At 34.8% G+C, this 8444-nt stretch overlaps 1 pseudogene; it reads left to right on the plus strand.

The window, feature by feature from the left end:
- The first annotated feature begins 339 nt into the window (after positions 1 to 339).
- Positions 340 to 2445, plus strand: LOC112031189 (rust resistance kinase Lr10-like; annotated as a pseudogene).
- Positions 2446 to 8444: the final 5999 nt, after the last annotated feature.

Consider the following 8444-nt stretch of genomic DNA (forward strand, 5'->3'; position numbering starts at 1 on the left):
TCTGGGACAATGCAGAATGGTGGTATAAAATTAAAAATACACATCCTTTATTCACTTCCACAGGTGAGGTTTCTATCTGAAAGAAGTTGTTTGAAGGATAGTAATTAATACAGAATGGACAAGGAAATAGAATTGCATGAGTAATTGCGCCTAATGTGTGTTGATGACACAGATGGAGAAATAACCATGTATTTGGGTAATCGGTTGATCTCTGATAAATAAAATTCTTAGGAAATTTTGAATTTATTAATTATTTAATTATAATTTTATTAACAATGTCAATCTTTTAGGCTTGATGATATGAAAAGTAAAAATTTTCGAATTTATTAAGAAATTAGCTTCTTCTTTCTATTAAAAATTTACCTTTCCTAGCTAGCTCCCAATATTTCCGTGAGAATAAAGGCTTAGTACTTAATATTCAATGCAGAATGCATGTCTGAACATTTACTCTATTATAACCTAATTAAAATAGGTTTGCTTGACTCAATGGCCAAATTCATTAGCCCCATCAATAACTTAACTAATATTAAATTACAAATTCTTACAAAGGCTTAAGATGTTAGGAAATAGGAAGTGATAAATTTATTTATTTGACTACATAATTCTAACAACTAATGGTTATTGAGAACATTGCAGGCATTTGATCGAGCTCCACTCAATTAAAGTGACATCACCATTTTAAAGACCAGATATATAAATTAAAAATCAACTGGTTTTTATGGTTGTTTATATTTCTTGCTAAGCATGGCCTAATGAGAGATCTTACTGCAATTTTATTATAGTTGTTAATGCAGTTGTATTAGGCCTTAGACTTTTCAGGTTATTCAGGTCACTTTGTTTCACTAATTAGCAATTCATTTTGCCTTAGCAAAAAGTAACTTCACCTTCTTTTTGTTAATATTTCTTGCAGATTATTTGCCCGTGTCAGTGAAAATGGGTAACAACCTGAATCTCTTCTTCTACTTTTTTTGACATGTCATTCCTTAAGATTGAGATTAAAATAGTTTACCATGCGAACAAGACACAAATATTAGTGACATTAACATGAAACAACATATATTGTGCTTAATTACTAGGATTAAGAAGGTGTGTAGTTGTAAGTCTAACTATATTTTCAACTTAAAATTAAAAAAGCTGACAAGTGCAACAAGAAATTTGTTTTCTTATGCTTATTTCGGTTATGTTTCTGCACAGTATTATTTTACCTTGAAACAAAGACTGCATTGGGGATTCCATGTGTGGTGGCGTTTTTGATATATAAGTGGCGTAAGAGACATTTATCAATGTATGATGCTATTGAAGAATTTCTGCAAAGCCAAATTAACCTCATGCCAATTAGGTACTCTTACTCAAATATTAGGAAGATGTCCAAAGCGTTTCAAGGACAAATTGGGTGAAGGAGGCTATGGCTCTGTATATAGAGGAAAGCTTGAAAGTGGCCCTCTAGTAGCTATAAAGTGTGGGTAACCCCAAAGCTAATGGGCAAGAATTTATCAATGAAGTTGCAACAATTGGAAGGATTCACCACGTGAATGTGGTGCAACTCATTGGTTTTTGTGCTGAGGGACCAAAACGTGCCCTTATATATGAATTCATGCCTAATGGTTCTCTTGAAAAATACATTTTTTCTCGAGAAGGAAGTAGCCCTTTAAGTATTGAACAAACATATAAGATTTCTCTTGGAGTGGCTCATGGGATTGAATATCTACATCGAGGATGCGACATGCAAATTCTACATTTTGATATTAAACCTCATAACATTCTTCTCGATGAGAACTTCATTCCCAAAGTTTCTGATTTTGGGCTTGCAAAACTTTATTCAATGAATGATAGCATAGTGTCATTGACTGCTGCAAGAGGAACATTAGGATATATAGCTCCAGAGTTGTTCTATAAAAACATTGGAGGGGTCTCCTATAAAGCTGATGTTTATAGTTTTGGCATGTTATTGTTGGAAATGGCAAGCAGAAGAAAGAACGTGAATGCATTTGTAGACCATTCAAGCCAAATTTACTTCCCAACTTGGGTCTATGGCCAATTTAGCGAAGGAAATGACATAGAAATAGAAGATGCCACAGAGGAGGAGAAGAAAATTGTTAAGAAGATGATCATAGTTGCATTATGGTGCATACAGATGAAGCCTAGTGACCGTCCTTCAATGAACAAAGTTGTGGAAATGCTTGAAGGAGAAGTTGAATGCTTACAAATGCCTTCCAAACCTTTCCTATCATCATCACCAGCGAGACCAACAGGGGATATAGGAGACAATTTAAATTCAACTAGTGTATCATTTCAATCAGGTGAATCAAGTCAATCGGCTATACTTTAAATGCAAGGGAAAGTTAACACCACAGCGGAACTAGGGCAATTATTGGTCACATATATGATAGCATAAAGACACTTCATATTTTTGTGTGACAAATAATTGGTCCCTTGATTTATGATAGCTATCCTTACCTACAACAAATTTTCTTTTTTGCGTAGTGTGTGGTATATTTATTTGTTAAAAGTCTTTTCAAGAGGAAAAAATATTTATAACTTTATAATTGTGAATGTGTAATTGATTAAGTTAATAAACATTACTGAAAAACCGGGCAATATATTTTGGAGTGGCAATAGCCCAGTTGTAGAAATTGCTTTACTTCTATTTATATATTCAGTACTCATATGCATGGTTAGCAACATAAATAATTAGTGGCTGCCCTGCCTCCAACAGAGGATAAATTATTGTTGTGCAGGAAATTAATATTCCTTAATCAACCAGGCTGTTCAATTAGAGTTGTCCCATTGAATGAAAATATTCCTGTTTTAGCTCTTGAAAATGTGACTTCTTTTATTTTTACGTATTCGTCTTGTACTAATTTAAGTGCGCAAGATGTAGCATAAATTTAAGTGAACAAGGGCATGGCTTTATTTACTTTTTTGAGATTGGTGTGTGGGAATTAAAATTGTCTATGATTATACATCCTCTGTTTGATGAATCACGCCTAACTCGGATTCTGAATACCATATGGAAATCAAAATGTCCCAGTCTCTTACTTGCCCAAATGAAAAAATACTCAACATGTTTGAACTTTTCTGGAAATATTGAGTATCCTCCAGCATCCTATAAATGTACAAACAAATCGAGAGTAAGCTTGCACTATTCCAACCATATATGGTCATTGTTGTGCTTCTCTTACTTGCCCCTGCCATAGGAGCATGGTAAGCATACCATGTATCCAACCATATATGGTCACTACAATCGTACTACCAATTCAATTCACTATATAAGGAATTACATTCACAATTTTATCAATAACCTTTGTCAATGATAGAAATACTGAATAGTATTATTGTATTTCATAATCTAGAAATATACATGTGATGCCTTTATATAGGAGGCATATATGTGCGGTACAAGTAAAGTGTAGTACAAGTACAAGTGTGCTATACAAGTAAACTAGCTAGGCCTAAAGCCCATAACATAATATACATTAACAGCCCCCCTCAAACTCAAGGTGGTTGTGAGACCAGCTTGAGGTTGTCAACCAAATCACGAGTGCGTCTCTTAGGAAGTGCCTTGGTGAAGATATCTGCAAGTTGATCTTTGGAGGAGACAGAGAAAAGCTTGAGAGCACCATGGACAAGATGAGAACGGATAAAATGACAATCAATCTCAATGTGTTTAGTCCGTTCATGGAAGACGTCATTGTGAATAATATGAATGGCACTCTGGTTGTCACAATAAAGGGGAGTAGCAGAGGATGTGGATACACCCAAGTCCTTAAGAAGCCATCGTAACCAAAGGAGCTCAGATGTGGTGTCAGCAAGAACACGATATTCTGCTTCAGTACTGGAGCGGGCCACGAAAGTTTGTTTCTTACTTCGCCAAGAAATCAAAGAAGAACGAAGGAGAAAGCAATAACCTGTAGTGGACCTGCGATCAGTGGGATCTCCTGCCCAGTCAGCATCAGAGAATGCACGAAGTACAAGAGGAGACTGAGCTGAGTAGAAAAGCCCATGGAAGAGAGTGCCCTTCAGGTATCGTAGAATGCGCAGAACAGCAGCATAGTGAGTCGATCGTGGAGCAGACAGGTACTGGCTCACCTGATGAACATCATAAGAAATGTCTGGACGAGTAACTGTGAGATAAACTAGGCTGCCAACCAATCGTCTGTAAAGAGAGGGATTAGACAATGGTTTCCCCCCCGAAGGTGTCAGATGCGCATTAAGTTCAACTGGAGTGTCAGCAGTCTTACTATCAGTGAGTTCAGCTCGAGATAGAAGGTCAGATGCATACTTGGCTTGAATAATATGAAGACCATCTGTGGAACGAGTGATCTCAAGACCCAAGAAATAGCTGAGATGTCCAAGGTCTTTCATCTCAAATTGCTGACTAAGAAAATCCTTGAGTTCTTGAATGCCACTGAGGTCATCACCAGTTATGATCATATCATCCACATATAAGAGAAGTAAAATGGTGCCTTTATCATTGCGACGAAGAAATAAGGCAGAATCATAAGAACTGGCAGTGTAACCCAAGCGAAAGATGGTGGAGCTGAACTTGGCAAACCAAGCTCATGGAGCTTGTTTAAGGCCATAAAGTGCACGTCGAAGGCGGCAAACCTTGTTTGTTTCAACAGAAAGACCAGGAGGAGGTTGCATATAGACTTCTTCATGCAGATCCCCATTAAGGAAGGCATTTTTAACATCCATCTGAAAAAGGTCCCATTTACTAGCAGCGGCAACAGCTAAGAGGGCACACACATACAATTAAATATAGTGCACAACATATTCAAAATCATATAGTTTCATAAACATGCACAACATATTCACACAAATGGACTAAGTCTTTAACCTCTTAAGAAACAAGCAACAACCATCTAAATAGGATTACAAATAAACTTGTCCTATAGTACACAACCTATGCTTCTAAGAAAACAAGGCAAAATTTCCAAATTTGAGAAAATGACTTGCAAGTCACACCAAGGTCCTAAGTGTAGGCATAAGGAGTTTAAATTTATAAGTAATTTATTAATACATTTGGTAACTAATCAATATCTCTTTATAATTGTCATTTAGTTTGCATGTTCGACATGTGAAAAAAATGAAATAATCAAACAACAATCCACCACAAAACAATAATTAGTGCAAGCCACCCGCTTGCTCTAACTCAATAATCCACCACAAAACAATTATCAATATAACAATATAGAATGCTTACAAGTATTGAAGTCCAAAAAGTAATCAACAAACATAATTCAACAACATCCAAATTTTTAAAAAAATAATAAACACTCTCAATATGAATGTAAACAATCTTATAACACTATGCAAGCCACCCGCTTACTCCAACACAACAATTCACTCAATACAATTATTATAATCACAAATATAGAATGCTTACAAGTATTGAAAACCAAAAAATAAAAAAATCAACAAATATAACTCAACCATATCCATCCAAATTTCCAAATTTAATAAACACTCCCAATATCAATTGAAACAACCTTATAACACCATGCAAGCCACCCGTTTGCTCCAACACAACAATTCACCCAATACAATTATCAATATAACATTATAGAATGCTTACAAGTATTGAAGTCTAAAAAGTAATCAACAAACATGACTCAAAAACATCCAAATTTCCAAAAAATAATAAACACTCCCAATATAAATGTAAACCGCCTTATAACACCATGCAAGCCACCTGCTTGCTCTAACACAACAATCCACTCAATACAATTATCATAATCACAAATATAAAATGCTTACAAGTATTGAAGTCCAAAAATAAATCAACAAATATAACTCAACCATATCCATCCAAATTTTCAATTTAATAAACACTCCAAATATCAATTGCAATGACCTTATAACACCATGCAAGCCACCCGCTTGCTCCAACACAACAATCCACCCAATACAATTATCAATATAATAATATATAATGCTTACAAATATTAAGGTCCAAAAAGTAATCAACAAACATAACTCAACAATATCCAAATTTTCAAAAAATAATAATAACTCCTAATATAAATGTAAACCATGTTATAACACCATGCAAGCCACCCGCTTGCTCCAACACAACAATCCACCCAATACAATTATCATAATCATAAATATAAAATGCTTACAAGTATTGAAGTTCAAAAAGTAATCAACAAATATAACTTAAAAATATTCATCTAAATTTTCAAAAAATATTAAACACTTCCAATAAGAATGTAAACCGCCTTATAGCACCATGCAAGCCACCCGCTTGCTCCAACTCAACAATCCACTCCAATACAATTATCAACATCTCAAGTACAAAGTTTTAAGCAAAAATTACTTACTATACTCAAGCCAAGCAAACACCTTTCCAAAAAAAAATCCAAACTCATCACAATAAATGAGTGCTTAACCTGTAAAATAAAAGAGGACACTTAAATGATGTGGAAGGCAAATAAAAGTGTGAGAGATTGTACATGATCTTGATTTAGACTGTTTGATTGTAGATTGGATCACTTAAAATAAAAAACTAGAAAAAAGGTAAAGAAAAGCATATTGGATCTTTTACATATCCTAAGAGTCAGAGATATCGGTTAGCCAGAGCTACCTATGATTCTTCTTATTTCATTTGTTTTTTCTCCCATTGCAAGAACCACTTGTGATAGAGGGAGAAAAAGATTAAATTTTACAAATAATATATAAAAAATGTACCTAATAGAATTTTGAATTTTCATTTAAATTTTACTGAGGTTCTAAAGGCCAAGCATGCAGTGCTTATTACCAATTATTAGAGGGAGACACATATTTTTTTGTTCAAGGAGTTGAGCCAAACTCAATTTGCTTGATAAGAAAACACTAGTTCTCACATTAATTGCGAGAATGATCTCGTGGTCCATTAGGTTATTAGTGTCGTGTGGGAGATCTTGAGAAACAAAGAGTCAGGTTCATCTATCAGTATAGGTTCATTTATCACTTTTCTCTCGAAAAAGAGTCAGGTTCATCTATCACTTAAAAATGACAATTTTCACATTTCTAAGCGAGGATGCAAGGAATTGAGTACACTGAGTCATTGACTGAACTTTTTGGAACTACTATTCATCTTTTGTAGCCATTTAGGGATTCATTCACCTATATAAAACTATGGATACAATTCATAGAATTTTGCTCTGAAATGGCAGCCCCCATTTTTCTATGATAAACAAAATAATGACACAAATTAGTTCAAAAACATTATAAGTGTGTCGTTTGTTATGGTTTAATAATTTATATACTAAGTTAATTCTTTTTCCTAAGTACAACTTTATAAAATTTTACTAAGTTTTTTGTTCCAGTTTATAGCCAAATCCAACTTATTTTCACCTCACTAAAATAAAAAATAAAAAATAAAAAATTCCAAACTCACTACTAGCAAAAATAAACCACTCCTAACTACGTACAATTCTTAAACCTTTATTATAATATTTGACAAATGATCAACTTGTCTAAATGTGTATTTCTACAAAGCTCATCCAAGTCAACAACTGAACAAATCTATCAAATCTAACAACAAAACAAATAATAGCTATTTAAATATTGAATAACAATACAACATAAATATCAATAGAAGACCAAAAGATATCAATTTACTCTTTTTGTTGAAAAAAATTGTACCTTTCCTTGTCCAAGACGATGGTTTTATCGGCGGAAGTGGTGGAGTAAGAGATGGGTCGAGTTGACTCAATGGCTTTGAGGGAAAAACAATGTGTTTTGAGAGAAATGGGTTTGAAGAAAGCGATATAATGATGCGAAGTCTGAATCGGTGGAGGTGGGTGGTGGCTATGATGGTGACGACGGTCGCGATGGCTATGACGGTGGTGGTTGGTGGTTGCTAAGGCAGATCGGCGGCTAGGGCAGTGGCGGTGGGTGGTGGCTAGGCTAGGGTGAGAGCGGTGGCGACGGCAGCATGAGGGGAGAGTGAGAAGATGAGTTATAGGGAGAGAGAGAGAGGTGGTACACAAATGAACAAAGAAAAGAAAGACATGAAAGAAAAAAAGAGTGTAGGAAAAAAAGAAAAAAAAAAGAAAAGAAAAAGTGGGAAATGAAAAGTTGGTCGAAACTTTATGCGGGAAGAATGAAATTTCTGGGCGGAAGATATAGTGACGTTTTCAAAACGTCGCTATATAGTTTTGTTTCTTTTATCTTTCCTTTTAGCGAAAAGACTACGGAGTGTTATTAATAACTATAGCGACGTTTTAATAAAATGTCGCTATAATCCAAATAAATGCCACTGAAAATGTACTTGTTGCGACATTTTAAGAAACGTCGCTATTATTCCGGGTTATAGCGACGTTTTTTAAAAAACGTCTCAAAAAGCACACTCTTTAGCGGCGCTAATCAGAAACGTCGCAATATACCACTTATAGTGGCGGATTTAAAAACGTCGCTAAAAAAAACGCCGCCTAAACCCGGATTTCTTGTAGTGC

The sequence above is a fragment of the Quercus suber genome, unplaced genomic scaffold (assembly GCF_002906115.3).
Source record: "Quercus suber isolate HL8 unplaced genomic scaffold, Cork oak 2.0 scaffold_545, whole genome shotgun sequence".
In the NCBI taxonomy this organism is placed as follows: domain Eukaryota; kingdom Viridiplantae; phylum Streptophyta; class Magnoliopsida; order Fagales; family Fagaceae; genus Quercus; species Quercus suber.